The sequence below is a fragment of the Triturus cristatus genome, chromosome 3_2 (assembly GCF_964204655.1).
Source record: "Triturus cristatus chromosome 3_2, aTriCri1.1, whole genome shotgun sequence".
NCBI lineage: Eukaryota > Metazoa > Chordata > Amphibia > Caudata > Salamandridae > Triturus > Triturus cristatus.
In genome coordinates, this window is record NC_140584.1 from 685648583 (window position 1) to 685664127 (window position 15545).

Consider the following 15545-nt stretch of genomic DNA (forward strand, 5'->3'; position numbering starts at 1 on the left):
CGTCTATGCCCAGCATCACTGACGTGCAGCCAGGTCTGCCTCTGCAGAAGCCTCTTGTTCTAGGTACTAGGTTCCCGGCAGCGTATGTTTTGGTTGGTGGAGAGAGTAGCGTGTTGATCTTGTATCCCAAAGTGTAGTCTTGCAATTTGGTTCCAAAGTATTTTTTTAGTGCGTTTCTGAATTATATTTTAATCTTTAATAAGGCATTGTTGGTGAGCCACCATTGAAACTTAAGTTAAACGTCTGAGAGCACAAAGCCAGGCAGCCCTGTTCATGTTTTACCTTTGTTTCTTTGACCACTTACACAATCACTGAAGACTCGCCAGAAATGTTCTGCAAAATCCCAAATAGAAGCATATAATAAAGAGATCTGGACAGAGGTTCAGGAATCTAACAGGCCAGAGGTGGAACAGGCAACATAATCTCTCAGAGTTGCTGTTTAGCATAAAGAAAGTAAGAAGCACCTTTCTTCTAATGTATGTATTGCCCTTGTGATGAAATCATACCAATTGACAGCTGAAAAGTGAAATTCATAGGCAGTAGAGATCATACCGCTGTCCCTGTGGTGATATTTTCGAGCACCGGTGAAGAATCCATAACGGTGATACCCTACACATGAACCTTTGTCCTGGACCGATTTGCATAAGACCTGCAGCTAGTGTAAGATGAGAATACTGTGCTGTATGTGTCATCAGGTAACAGAGAAAGAACTAACAGTGATCCTAAAAGTATCAGAATGGCTGCTCCCCATGCTTTTATCCAAGGTATTCTGCTGGCCTGCTATCTACCGTCTGGAACTCCGTCTCACTGCACCTGAGACTCAATGAGGACAACTTGAAATCCTATAGGGAACTGAATACTCTCCTTGCCCACACCACCAATGGACGATTGACGAGTTATTTTTCTTTTAACATTAATTCGTCCTTCTCGCCCCATTTTCCTGTCCCACCCTGAACAGTGAGTTGGATGCCTGAGTCCAGCCTTGCTAATTGTACAGGAGTGCAAAAAAAATTTCTTTCTCCCAACCACCCGGATGAAGGCTTAACAAATGCAGTCATAAAGTACGCATCAAGGCCAGACAAACTCTAAATAAACAGGATTACTGGCCATGTTAGTAGACCCCTGGCTTCCCTTCAGATCTTTCTGGCCTCCAGGGCATCATTGTCTTACCATCTGAAGCACATTGAAAAAGCCCAAAAAGTGTGCTTTACAAAAGCATACACACAATATATGCATGTCCTCACAATTAGAGATATGGTGCCCCATACAATTTGAATCCTGCCTGCCACAGCCGTGGAATGTTGGTCCACTTACAGATAGGACATTTGATATTATTGGAAGGCCAAAATGTAGAGGCAGTGTACAACGAACCTGTTACTTTCACTTTACCTGAGAAACTACAGCTACCTACAGCTGTATCTCCTCATAGGTAATCCATGAAGCCAGCCGTCCTTTTTCTTGTTCATCCCCAGGGGACTCCCCTTTCCCCCACACCACCAACGTCCAGCTTTCACCTGCGTTTTGTGCGTCTACTGGGACCAAAGAATGGAAGAGTAGGAGCTTAGAGCTTCTACTGTCTGCATCCATCTTCTAAAATGGAGTTCCCACTTATACAGCGTGACAGCACTGCATGCTTCCCTCACATGAGTTTAACAGCCGTGCCGTGTGGTCGGAGGTCTTAAGGACTGAGAATTGTACTACTCATTCCAGTATTCATTATCTGTTAGTATGCAGGGCTTTTGTGTGACACAGTTCTTCAGTCATCCTATCGGATAGTGCATGAATTCAACCAGCCTATCAGATAGTGCATACATTCAACCAGCCTATCAAATGATCCATGAATGTGTTATCTAGCACACCCTGGGATTTTGGGCTCTAAAAGCTATTCATGAAGATTTCATAACGGGCTCTTTTGTAACCTCAATTTGTGTTAAATAGATTAATGACTCACTAAAAAGTATTGCAATCTCTCTTCAGATCATTTGGCTTGCTTTTAAGGATATTTTGAAGAGTTGGGTCGTAGCAAAAAGGCAGCGGAAAACAAGTGTAGATACTAATGGTCACTAGTCCAGAGTAAAGCACTTTCAAATATGTGTGCCTTAAATCTAGTGATCAGTGGCATCTGAATGCACCCAAACGATGGCATTTTAATATAATCCACTTCTATCTAGCAGACGGTACATGCACTCAATCGAGAGCAAAATGTCAGCCAAGTCTGTAATATAGTCGGGGAAAGACTTTAGAACCCCGTTAAATCAGTAAACAAAGAGTAAATGTCTCTGCCCTCGTTTTAGCTCAGATTAATTCTCCAGTCTCTACCAAAATAACTTCTAATCAGTAAACAAAGATGAATTAGGCAGTGAAACTGTCTGTCACTAATAACTATGACGTGACAACCCGAGGCCCAGAGAGTTTATCGTCAGATTCTTATATAAACCCCGTCACCATCTGTATCAGCTGACCTCCCCCAAGTTTACCAATCCGAGTCCCATATGCTATTTAAAGGACTCATTATGGGAGACGTTGGATGTTGGTCTTAAAAATTATACAAAAGTAATAATTAAATATTTAATTAGTTAAAAAACGAACAGTTAACATATATACAAAAATAAATTACATTTTAAAACTTTTATTAACAATTAGAATGTAATTTACATTAATTATATTTAATAAATATAAATTAAAAGAAAAAATTGCTAGGTAGAGTGTGTTTTTTGTTTATCAAATATTTATAATATAAATTAATGTATTTCAATTATTTATTTATTTGGTAAGAATTTATCTTGAAGAGTTAATGTGCTCTAAAATAAATTTTCAGTTCTAGGCTAAAAATAATTATTTTTAATGTATTTTACTTTTATATTTTATAAATAAATATCAAGTCAAGAAAAGCTTTATTCGATTGTTTTTGTACCAATCATAAAAGCACATACAAAAATACATATAAAATTTAATTGTGAGTTACACAGAATAAGAACTAAAAAAACACAAAAATATTTACAAGATAACATAAAACCATATAAATACGAAATTTGAAGCCAGAATTCATAGGGAAAGAAGTGTCCAGAAATTACAGAACGCCAAATAACATACGTTTCCTCTGCTGGAGCGCTTTCTTTAAAAACTTAGCTACTCTCCACGCTATGTGTTCATCTTCCAATAACTGCAACCAGATAAAAGCTGGGCGACATTGCCTTACACCTTGACGTCTTAAAAGTGGGAGTATCCACACTTTCCTAAACTCTATATAAAATTTACAAAAGAAAATTAGGTGACTCGTGGACTGCTCAGAAGTGTCAAGTTTCGGGACCAGTCGTTCATGATTGGTGTCAATAATCTATGAACGTTACCCAATCTAAATCTTGTCAGAAGCATCCTATCGAAGGCTCCTGGTACAAATAGTAAGTAAGGCTCCGTTCGTATACAGGAAAACGTTAACTGATGGTGCATAATGCTAGGTTTTGCCATTTCCTCTGCCATTCTCAACAAGCTCAATAGTTGAAAACCCTCTATTTTCAGGGCCTTTCTCGACACAGATACGGCCCCATCCAAACTCAAACTATCTTGCAGGATATCTCTATTTAACTTCGTCTTCTCCTTAGTCCAAATCCTGTGCCATAGGAGTACTGGTTCCAGTTTGATGAGATCGGAGATGAAAGAAAGACCCAGCTCCTCATGGCACACAAAGGAGGACGTACTAAGAGGAGCTGACAATATATACCACAAGAAAGAGTTTTCCACCTGCTGCAGTGGGAGGGTATTAGCAAAGCCCCACACTCCTGCCACATACATAGCGGCTGTGATGCACTTTGCTTTAAATATTTGCCAACGCTCCCCTGGCGGCTTCCTTCCCAATTTCTTAGCGAAGGATGCTTGGGCTGTGGTGATCTAGTGAACGCAAGCTTTTTAGTAGTTAACATCTGGGACCAGGTGTCATTCTGATTGAATAGGATGCAGAGATACGAAAAATTCCTGGTTTTGCCGATCTTATTGCCATCCAGAAACATTTCCCTTACTCTCTGGAACCCTTTGCCGCATCTCATGACAAAAGGTTTAGAGACATTAATGCTAAGGCCTAGGTCTTTCATGAAGTAATTGAAACTGTCTAGGACCCTCTGCAAGCCATTTTGTGTCAGCGCCAGTAAAACCGCATCGTCTGCGTAAAGCAGGGCTGGAATAGGCCGCTCTCCCGCTTGTGGGAAATCTTGTCCCCTGCCTAATCAGTGCTTCGCCGAGGCCATTTATGTACAGGTTAAAAAGGAAGGGGGCCAGGACGCAATCCTCTCTGAACCCTCTCCTGATAGGGAATGAATCAGTATGCTCCCCGCCTAGGCCGAAACGAACACTGGCAGAGGCACCATTGTACAGACGCTGCAGGAAAGCGGTTATGTTTGGGTCCACCCCCACAGCTCCGAGAACCTCCCACAGTCTCCCCTGCCTTACCGAATCGAAGGCCGTGGTGAGGTCCACAAAGACCAGGTGCAGACAGCCCTTTTTTGCTCTAGTATATTTGCCAATCAGAATAGACAGGTTTAGGCTTTGTTCTGTGGTGCCTAGCCCTTCTCAAAAGCCATACTGCAAGTCGGACAGTACCTGATTGTCTTCCCCCCAGTCTTGCAAACGCTCCAGGACAATACGACCCACCACTTTTACCATTGAGTCGAGCAGAGAAATCGGCCTGTAGCACCCCGGGTCATGACGATCACCCTTTTTAAATACTGTGATAATTATTGATTCCACCCAGGTCTTTGGTATTGATGTTCTAAAACTAGCATTTATGACTTGGGTTATTATAGGACCCCACAGGGAGATATTGGATTTAAATAAATCAACCGGCACTTCGTCTGGTCCTGGGGCGTTGCCCCCCCAGGCTGTGGGAGAGCGCTCTATTCACTTCATCCAGTGTAACTTGCATCTTTACCCTATCAGGCTGAGCTGAGAGGGTAGAGAGCAGTTGTGGATCAGAAATTCCTTGCCCATTATAAACCTTGGTGAAGTGGTTAACCCATGCCTCCTCCGAAATTGCGATCTCAATAGTGGGACCGTCGCCATCTGATAGAAAGGGGGCCCTTACTTGCTCTCCAGAATCCCCCACTATCTTTGTGGAGAGCCGCTGTATGGAGGGTTACCCATGCTTCCTGTCTCAAAATACTTTTTCTATCCACGATGGCCTGCTTGTACTCTGCTCTAGCCTGTCTCACCCTGTTGGGGGATCTAGGTAGCCAGTGTAACAGGTTAGTTTGCGCTTGTGTACATTTTTTATCAAACCACCCTTGTTCTTTATGTTTATTATGGTGTTTCACAGATAATAAGCTCCTAAACTCTTTTACACATAACTAAAAAAGAGTGTACAATGCTGTCACAGGAGGATGTCTCATTCAAACAGATGTCAAAGGCCGGTTTACAATTCTTAATTAGTTTCGTTATCATCACATCGGGGTCCACTTTAGACTATTGTAAGGAGTATCCATTAATTCTGCTCAATTCAAGGTTGCCTATCATTGGATGATTTTGTTTGACCTTCTTGGTTTTGAGTGGAGGCAATTTAACCTCCAAACAAAGTAGGAAGTGGTCACTCATTCGGTTGGTTGTTAAATATCTATTTTAAAATAATAAACTTTAATTATTTCCCCTCTTCTTTCCTATAAAGAGATCTGCACTCGGATTGCAGAGATCTCCACCACAGTGGTTCTGTCTACATGTAAAAAGTTACAAGCAGTGACTTTACTCTTGTAAATTTGTTTCCGCACCGCACCCTGGTGGAGTAAGACCTCCGATCCTCGGTCTTGGTTCACTCTCTCCCCGCAGCTCCGCTGTGCCGTCTCTTGCCTCCAGACCCTGACTTCCTCCTTGGGGGGTTTGAGGCTGCTGCCCGCTCCTGCGCCTGCTGCCCGCTCCAACTGGGACCAGACTGCCTGCAACCACCGTAACCTTTCTCAGCCGTTTATTTTCTTAATTCTTTCCCTGTTGTGCCACTGTTATTGTGCCCATCTGTGGTTTGCTCTAATTCCACCACTGTTTTTATTTTCTCGTGCCTGCCTGTTTCTTTCGCCACTGCTGCCCCTGCGGCCCCTTCTCCTGGAATTTTTCCCCCGCTCCCACCACCCAGCCTCTCCTCCCTCCCACCTCCCCTACTTAATGGAGGCCGCAGCGCAGTCGCGCATCGGACGCGTGCAGCGGGCGCATGAAGCGCGCCAAAAGCAAGCCCGTTTGCACCCGTCCGCAACCCGACCACGGCCATCGCCAGGAACCCTGGACCTCCCACTACCCATCACCACGACACCACCACCCTCCGCGCACTCAACCCTGGAAGACTTAGAGAATGCAAACAGGCCTCGCCGAACACGACCCATGGCCTTTTCTCCTGCCTCCACTACCAGACCCTCACCGCCACCGCGGCCTCCAACACCGCCGACGCTGGCGTCACCCTAAAATGCATCCTTCTCAAGACACGCAATGGAAATCTGGAACCTACTCGACTCTCTCTCGCCCCACATCACCTTCTTCACAGAGACCTGGACCAACGCATCCTCCGCCCTTGACATCAGCACCACCATCCCAGACGGATACAAGATCCAGATGAAAGACCGCCCAAACCACCCAGGAGGGGGCCTCGCCATCGCCCACAAGAGCTCCCTCCGCCTAAACACCTCCAGCAAAACCATCCACCAGGTGCCACAGACGGCCCCCTGCCACCCAGAAACACCAGCCAGCCCACCATCTCCAACTGGACACCGATCACGGCCGAAGATACCGCCTCGACCATGAAAAGCATCCACTCGGGGGGGGGCCCCACCAACCCCTGCCCCCCTCACATCTACTACAGAGCCGCGGCCGCCATCGCACCTGAACTACAATGCACCATCAACACCACCTTCAAAACAGGCACCTTCCCAGACGACTGGAAGCGCACAGAAGTCAGACCCCTACTCAAGAAGCCCACAGGTGACCACACCGACCTCAAAAACTATCTGCCCATCTCGCTCCTCCCCTTCGCAGCCAAAGTTGCTGAGAAAACAGTCAACAGGAAACGCGATTCATTGAAGAGATTGCCGTCCTCGACCCGTCCCAACCCGGATTCCGAAGCAACCACAGCACAGAGACCGTCCTACTTGCTGCCACAAACAACATCCGCACCCTCCTGGACCAAGGCCACTCCACAGCCCTCATCCTACTCCACCTATCAGCGGCCTTCAACACCGCCTCCCACGGCACACTAGTCGCACTACTACACTACGCAGGCATACAAGGAACAGCCCTGGGCTGAATCCGATCATTCCTCACCGAAAGAAGCCAAAGGATAAGACTCCCACCCTTCCTCTCCGACCCCACGAAAATCACCTGCGGAGTCCCACAGGGTTAATCACTGAGCCCCACCCTCTTCAACATCTACATGGCCCCCCTCGCAGCCATTGGCCGACAACACGGCCTCAACATCGTATCCTATGCCGAGGACAGCCAGCTCATCCTCTCCCTCACCAAAGACCCCACCACTGTCAAATTCAACTTCCAGAAAGGAATGCACGACGTTGCAGTCTGGATGACCAACAGCTGCCTGAAGCTCAATGCCGAGAAGACGGAAGTCCTCGTCCTTGGTACCACCCCTTCCGCATGGGACAGCACCTGGTGGCTGACCGCCCTCAGAAGCCCATCTACCGCCTCAGACCACGCCAAGAACCTCGGCATTGTACTCGACTCATCACTCACCATGAACCGACAGGTCAACGCCGTCACCTCCAGCTGCTTCAACATCCTCCGCAAGACCTTCAAGTGGATCCCCCTGAGTCAAGGAAGACAGTCACCCACGCACTCATCACCAGCAGACTGGACTATGAAAACACACTCTAAGCCAGCATCAACAAGTCCCTAAACCGCAAACTCCAGAGAATACAGAACACCGCCGCCAGACTCGTCCTCGACATCCCCCGACACAAACACATCAGCCAACACCTACGAAGTCTCCACTGACTCCCAGTGGAGAAAAGAGTCCCTTTCAAAAATCCTCACTCACGCCCACAAATGCCTACACAACATCGGACCAAAATACCTCAACGACAGAATCAACTTCCACGTACCCAAAAGAAACCTCCGATCTTCCAACCTCGCACTGGCCGAAACCCCACGCATCCACAGAGCCAGAGCAGGCGGAAGATCCTTCTCTCACATTGCAACCAAGACCTGGAACGAGCTACCGGCAGACATCAGACGCGTCCTCTCCCTGAACACCTTGAGGAAGACCTTCAAGACCTGTCTCTTCGGCTAAACAGATCTGTGGAAACCCCACCCCCCACCCCCCACCCCCTCTCAGCGCCTTTAGACCCTCACTGGTGAGTAGCGCGCTTACAATTCCCTTATTGATTGATTGATTGATTGATTGGTTTCAAGACATGGAGATATACAATCTGCACTTTAAAGTAAATTTACACTCTGAAATTGTGACATGCCAAAATTTATAAATTGCAGTAAATTTATTATTTTTGGCTAATTAGAAGAGAAACTTTACACATTGATTTTCTTATAAATGTATCCTTGTGTGTCGGCCCTTGAGTCTTTTTCATTTTTATGAATGACTGCATCACTAGCTTTTGATCTTTGTCACTAATTACTCAATTAATCAATCAGAACATTTGTAAAGCGCACTACTCACCTGTGAGGATCTCAAGCTGAGTCGACTGTTGAGGTATGCTGGACCGGTGTTGTGGAATGCCTTGTGTGCATGGGTGAGGAGCTTGAAGGTGATCCTCTTGTTGGCGGGGAGCCAGTGCAGGTCTCTCAGGTGGGGTGTGATGTGGCTGCGGCGAGGGATGTCGAGGATCAGGCATGCAGAGACGTTTTGAATGCGTTGAAGTCGTTTCAGGAGTTTGGCCGAGGCTCCTGCGTAGAGGGTGTTTCCGTAGTCCAACCTGCTGTTGACAAGGGCATGGGTGACCGTTCTTCTTGTTTCGGTGGGGATCCACCTGTAGATCTTGCGGAGCATGCGTAGGGTGTAGAAGCAGGAGGACGAGATGGCGTTGACCTGCTTTGTCATGGTGAGAGTAGAGTCTGGATGAACCCCAGGTTGCATGCGTGGTCGGTGGTTGTTGGAGCTGTTCCCAGTGCGGTCGGCCACCAGGAGTCGTCCCAGACCGAGGGGGTGGAGCCGAGGATGAGGACTTCTGTCTTGTCCGAGTTTAACTTCAGTCGGCTGTTCTTCATCCACTCGGCGACGGCTTTCATTCCTTCGTTGAGGTTGGTTTTGGAGGTGGGCGGGGGGGTCCTTGGTGAGGGAGAGGATCAGCTGGTTGTCGTCAGCGTAGGAGATGATGTTGAGGTCGTGCAGTTGGGCGACGTGGGCGAGCGGTGCCATGTAGATGTTGAACAATGTCGGGCTGAGGGATGAGCCCTGGGGCACGCCGCAGATGATCTCGGTGGCTTCAGAGCGGAAAGGGGGGAGGCGGACGCTCTGGGTTCAGCCGGAGAGGAAGGAGGCGGCCCAGTCCAGAGCCTTGTCTCGGATCCCAGCATCGTGGAGGCGTGTGTGTAGGGTGCGGTGGCAGACAGTGTCGAACTCGGCTGACAGGTCCAGGAGGATGAGGGCCGCGGTTTCTCCGTTGTCCAGCAGGGCCCTGATGTCATTGGTGGCGGCGATGAGGGCAGTTTCGGTGCTGTGTTTGCTGCGGAACCCGGACTGGGACGGGTCCAGGATGCTGTTCTCCTCGAGGTCGCAGGTCAGTTGTCTGTTGACGGTCTTCTCGATGACCTTCGCCGGGAACGGGAGTAGGGAGATTGGCCGGAAGTTCTTGAGGTCCTTGGGGTCAGCCTTGGGTTTTTTGAGTAAGGCGTTGATCTCGGGGAAGGTTGCTGTCTCGAAGGAGATGTTGATGGCTTTCCGGAGATGGGGTGCGATGGTGGTGCTGGCTTTGTTGAAGATGTGGTGTGGACATGGGTCTGACAGAGATCTGGAGTGGATGGTGTTCATGATTTTGACAGTGTCGTCGTCGTTTATGTTGGTCCAGGATAGCAGGGGATCGGTGCGGATGGTGGCCGTGGGGACGGAGGTCTCAGTGGTTGTCGGGGTGGTCAAGACGTTGAAGCTGTCGTGGATGTCTGCGATCTTCCGATGGAAGAAGATGGCAAGGGAGTCGCATAGGTCTTGCGAAGGTGGGATGTCGTTGGTGTTGGAGCTGGGAGTTGGAGAGTTCCTTCAAGATGTTTAATAGCTCTTTGCTGTTGTGTGCGTTGTTGTCTAGGCGGTCTTTGAAGGAGGCCCTTTTGGCGGATCTGATGAGGTGATGGTGTCTGCGGGTGGCGTTCTTGTGGGCTGCTTAGAAGTCCGGTGTCTGTTCACTGTGCCATTTCTTCTCTAGCTTTCAGCAGGTTTGCTTGGAGTCCTGGAGGTCTTCAGTGAACCAGCTGGCTTTCTTGCTGGTGTGTCTGTCGGAGTGTTTCTTGATCGGGGCGAGGGTGTTGGCACAGTCGTCGATCCATTGTCTAAGGTTGCAGGCAGCGGTGTCGGGGTCGGTAGGTGGGCTCCGGGTGAGGGTGGGCTCCGGGCAAGGGTGGTGGTTAGCTGTACTTCGGTGACTTTGCTCCAGCAGCGGCGGGGGATCTGTTGGGTGCGGTGGTGCGTGGTGGGTTTCCGGAAGGTGAAGTGGATGCAGCGATGGTCGGTCCAGTGGAGTTCGGTGGTGTGGTTGAAGGAGACGTGGGAGCTTGTGGAGAAGATGGGGTTAAGCGTGTGGCCAGCAGAGTGGGTGGGTGTTGTGACGAGTTGTCTGAGTCCGAGGTTGGCAAGGTTGTCGATCAGGGTGGTGGAGTTGGTGGTGTTGTTGTTCTCGAGGTGGAAGTTCAGGTACCCGAGAAGGATGTAGTCTGTGGAGGCGAGGGCGTGTGTACTGACGAAGTCGGCGATGGAGTCGCTGAACTGTGGTCGGGGTCCGGGGGGTCTGTAGACGAGGGTTCCTCTGAGGGTGTTGTTGGGATCGGTGTGGATCTTGAAGTGCAGGTGTTCGGCGGTGCTGAGGGTGTCGTCGGTGTTGCTCGAGACTGAGAGTGTTCCTGTGGACGATGGGGATTCCTCCTCCTACTCCGTTGGTTCGGTCCCTGCGGGTGATCTTGTAGCCGTCCGGGATGGCTATGGCGATGTCGGGTGCCGAGGAGGGGTTCAGCCAGGTCTTCGTCACGAAGGCGACGTCTGGGGAGGTTGAGTCGAGTAGGTCCCAGAGTTCAACGGCGTGTTTGCGGGCGGAGCGGGTGTTGAGAAGAATGCATCTGAGATGGTTGCGTTCTTTCACGGTGGGTGGATTGGTGGATCGGATGTTGGTGAAGCTGCAGTTCCGGCAGGAGAAGGGTCCTTGTGTGCGTTTCGGGGCGGCCAGGAACCAGGTGTGTGATCGTCCGATGTTGAGTGCGTGGAGGGTTCTATCATCGTAGTGGTGTCGGGTGTCGTGGCGTTCGCGGGGGCCAGGGGTTCTCGCGCTGGGCGTGGTCCAGGCGCAGACTGGCGCAGACGGGCTTGCCTTAGGCGCGCCAGTGGCGCACGGCCGCTGCGCGTGGCCGCCATTTAAGGGTAGATGGGAGGGGGGAGCAGCTGGGAGGCAGGTGCCGCGAATGGGCGAGCAGGGGGGCGGGGCCGCAGCAGCATGAAAACCGGGCAAAGCAAGGGGTATAGAAGGCAAAAGACAGGTAGGGGGCACAGTGAAAAGGGGAAAACCGAAGGAAATAAGGTTTACACAGGCAAGTAAGCAAAGGCAGATGACAAAATGACACAGGCAAAGTAACAAAGGCAGATGACAAAAATGAGCAGTACCGGCCTACCAGACCACCGAGGTAGAGGGGCCTCGAGCCTGCGGTAGTGGCGGAGACAGGCAGCGGGAGCACACAGAGGCACTGGTGGAGCTGTGCGGCATGGGGGGAGTGACCTGCCTGAATGCAGGGTCAAGGGTCACTCTCCTCACGGCGCAGCGGCCGGCATTTAAGGGTAGATGGGAGGGAGGAGCAGCTGGAAGGCAGGAGCGGCGAATGGGCGAGCAGGGGGGCGGGGAAGCAGTGGCAGGAAAAATGGGCGAAGCAATGGGTACAGAAGGCAAAAGACAGGCAGGGGGACACAGTGTAAAGGGGAAAAACAGAGGTGGAGCTGTGTGGCGTGGGCGGAGCAACCTGCCTGAATGCAGGTTCAAGGGTCGCTCACTTAATTGATTGATTGATTGGTTCATGTAAGTCAAACAAAACCTCTGAACCACTCAGTATTGAGTGCTCAAACAGTGGTCAAATTGCCTGCCAGCTAAATAGGTTATTGGCACACAGCAAGAATTGATTTACTCTTAAGTAATATAGTACTATTAGTCCAATTTTAGTCCATCAGTTCTTATTACAAGAGTGAATGTATTTATGTTTTTGGTTTTTACGTAGTAATAACAATAGGTGTCGTCAAGTTTCTGTATGGTAGAGACTAAGATGGGCAGTGTATAGCTGGGCAGAGAACAAAAAAACAAAAACACTTTCCACCCATGCCGTTCATGGAACCCATACCCTAACAAACATGCCAAGTGATGATATGTAAGGTTAGGCATTCTACCGCTCACTCCTCTTTGCTGCTATGTGGGCTCAAGCGCAGCTTCAAATGACATTGTAAGAGCACTTCTGTGGTAAGATTACTTCTGTGGTAATCATGCTCAACACCAAAACGTTTCCCACTAGGCCATGCTACAAACACATCCTTCAAGAGGAATGCAACCAGGGCCGGAGCAGAGACCAACATCAGCCACGGCAAAAATGTGCAGAGCACCTTGACTCTGCAGGAGGCTGCGACAACAATGGGGCCCTAGGAGCACAGTTGGGTCATGGCAGCCCATCCTGCTCTGAAAACAGCCCCCTAACATGCAGCTCACTGGGAAAAGTCCTGAGTTACAGAATAGCTACACCTGCCTTAATGCATCCCAGAGATCAGCTTTCTCCCTAACGACCAAAATTGGTTTGGCGCTTTTGAGGGTAGTCCACTTCATGTGAATCCAAATACAATATGAAACATTAATATACAATGCCAAATAGGCGTTTAGGGATTCTTACATGCTTTATAAAAAATGAAAACATTGGTCTCGTTATATGGAATCTGAGGGAAGGAAAGTGTTCTGACTTCCATTAATGACATTAGACTTCTACGACAAAAGTGCTCTATCATCACCAGCTTGTTAGCCAGATACATGTATAAGGCAAGACAGTGGCCTAGTGTCTTCAGATCTGCTATCAACCTTTGCTTTCATGTACTTGGTAAAAAAGATGAGGCTTAAAGCGGTGCTATGGCTCACTTCTGAGCAGAATCGAAGCACCTGTTACTCATCTTTTTTCACCTTACACATTATTCCATACTAGATTTCTTTTTAGGAAAAAAGTGCACATTTTGCTATGTAAATAGCCCAGGCTTCATATTTAGAACATGTAAATGTCAATCTCAAGTTGTTTATATTTTGAACTTTGTGACTGCTGCTACTAAATGTTTTCAAAGAAAACAACTAGGAACGTATCAGAGAAAGGTGAGCCTAAGGTGCTCATGCCTTTCCAGGACCTTTAGCAGGATTTGAAGTCTGGTAAGCTGTCGTGTGCTGCATAATAAGCAAATGCGCCAACATGGAATTGCACTCATACAAGGACTGTAGTATCTTATTTCCCACCAACGCTAATGCATTTTGTGTGTTGATACTAAGATTTTTTGCTCACATGCAGAGTCTTTGTGAATGAAAAAATACATTATGCCAAAAAGCAACAAGGGAGAAGAAACTGACTTGGAGGCGGGTGGGTTATCCTGAAAATAAAACGGACTATTGGGAGAAAATCAAGAAATAAAAGCCACTGGAGTCGACTACGGAGGAGCAAGAAACTAAGGGAAAAGCAGTGATTGGGGTCGGGGAGGTGGGATCTGTAGCTACTGCAAGCAGCAACAAGAGGTAGGTTGAAGGGAGGACAGGGCAAACGGCAACAAATACAACTGGGTTGAGAGAGTTGGATAGAGAGCCTACAAAGCAATGCAAAATAAAAAAACGAGTCTTGGCGTCTGCTCAACATTCTGGGCAAATCATGTAATCTCCCTGTGCGCTCAAGTAAAGCTCTTTAAATACCTTTGGGTCGGGATCGCTCTATTTAATGATGTGGGTCTGAGTTTCGGCTTCATCTCAACATTCTGGGCAAATTATGTAATCTCCCTATGTGCTGTTGTAAAGCGCCTTAATACCTTCGGGTCGAGATCACGATATATAATGATTGGGCCGCAATGTTGACAGACAGCGCACAGCAGTGCAAGCACTGTGCAGGCGAAACCTAAAAACAGTTAGACAAAAGCGGATGAAAAGGAGTACTTAGGTCTTGCACCACTGATAAGAAAAATTCATGAAGAATAACAGGAAATAGTATCCTACACTCAATAGAAACAGAGGAAAAGTAAGTAGCAAGCACACAAACAAATGAAAAGTAAGGACGGGATGTAAGGCTCTTTTAAGATTTATATTAAATACAATAGATTTCACAAGCACAGCGCAAGTGCTGTGCAGGCGAAACCTAAAAAGGCTTTTGAGCATTTAATTACTGTGCTGAAAGTGCAGCTAAGACTAAGGCTCCTTCGCTTGCACATGTGCACATTATTTCCACCATTCCATGATACTATCTGTTAGACCTGGGGGTCTCTAGTTAACTGAGGCAGTTACCTTAGTCCAAATAGGGACCCTTGCTTCTAGTCAGGGAAAGGAGGAGCACCCTCTTTGATAACCCCTGCTCGCCCCCTGGTAGCTTGGCACAAGCAACCAGGCTTATCTTCAAGGCAATGTGTAAAGTACTTGCAATCATACTTCCAGTGAAACAGTGATAACACCACAAATGGACACCACACTGATGTATGAAAATAGCGGTATCTTTATCAAGAAGAAAAATACAGTAAAACCAAACGATAAAAATCCAACAAATGCGTATTCGTAATATTTCACTTTCCAAGTTATTAAGCCAACAAACACTTGTAGGTTCTTGCGGTATTAATGAGCAGTTCACGATATTCAAATGCAGTCCTAATGCAATGCTATGCAGTTCATAATGCAGTTTGAATCGTCAGACTAATGCAGTCATAATGCAAGAATCAGGCAGTTCGTAATGCAAGAATAGTGCAATTCTCAATGCACATAATCAGGCAGTTTGTAAAGCAAATATAACGCACTCCTTAATTCAAGTAATAAGGCAGTTTGTAATGCGAGAATAATTCAATCCTCCATGCACGTAATCAGGCAGTTCGTAATGCAAGTATATCACAATCCCTAATGCAAGTAATGAGCCAGTTCGTAATGCAGGAATAATACCAGGCCAATCGACGCGATTAGCGTGGGCACCACTAGGCCCCAACCAAGACAACAGTCCTGATCTTCCGAGGGCGGCCCCGGTACTGCCGGGCAGGTCCAGGCCGCTCGAAGACTCAGTGCATCTAACGCGGTGCAGCGGGAAGAGAGATGGGTGAACACCTGTACTCCTCCTGCACTCCTCCCCAGGTTACGGCGCTGCCTTCTCAGTTGCTGACTATCTTGGGCAGATTC

The 15545-nt window shown here is 48.1% G+C and overlaps 1 protein-coding gene across 4 annotated transcripts in view; it reads left to right on the forward strand.

The window, feature by feature from the left end:
* The window catches only part of MAP3K13 (mitogen-activated protein kinase kinase kinase 13), a 408282-nt gene that overhangs the window by 184791 nt on the left and 207946 nt on the right, over positions 1-15545 (forward strand). The gene's annotated exons all lie outside the window — the stretch shown is intronic.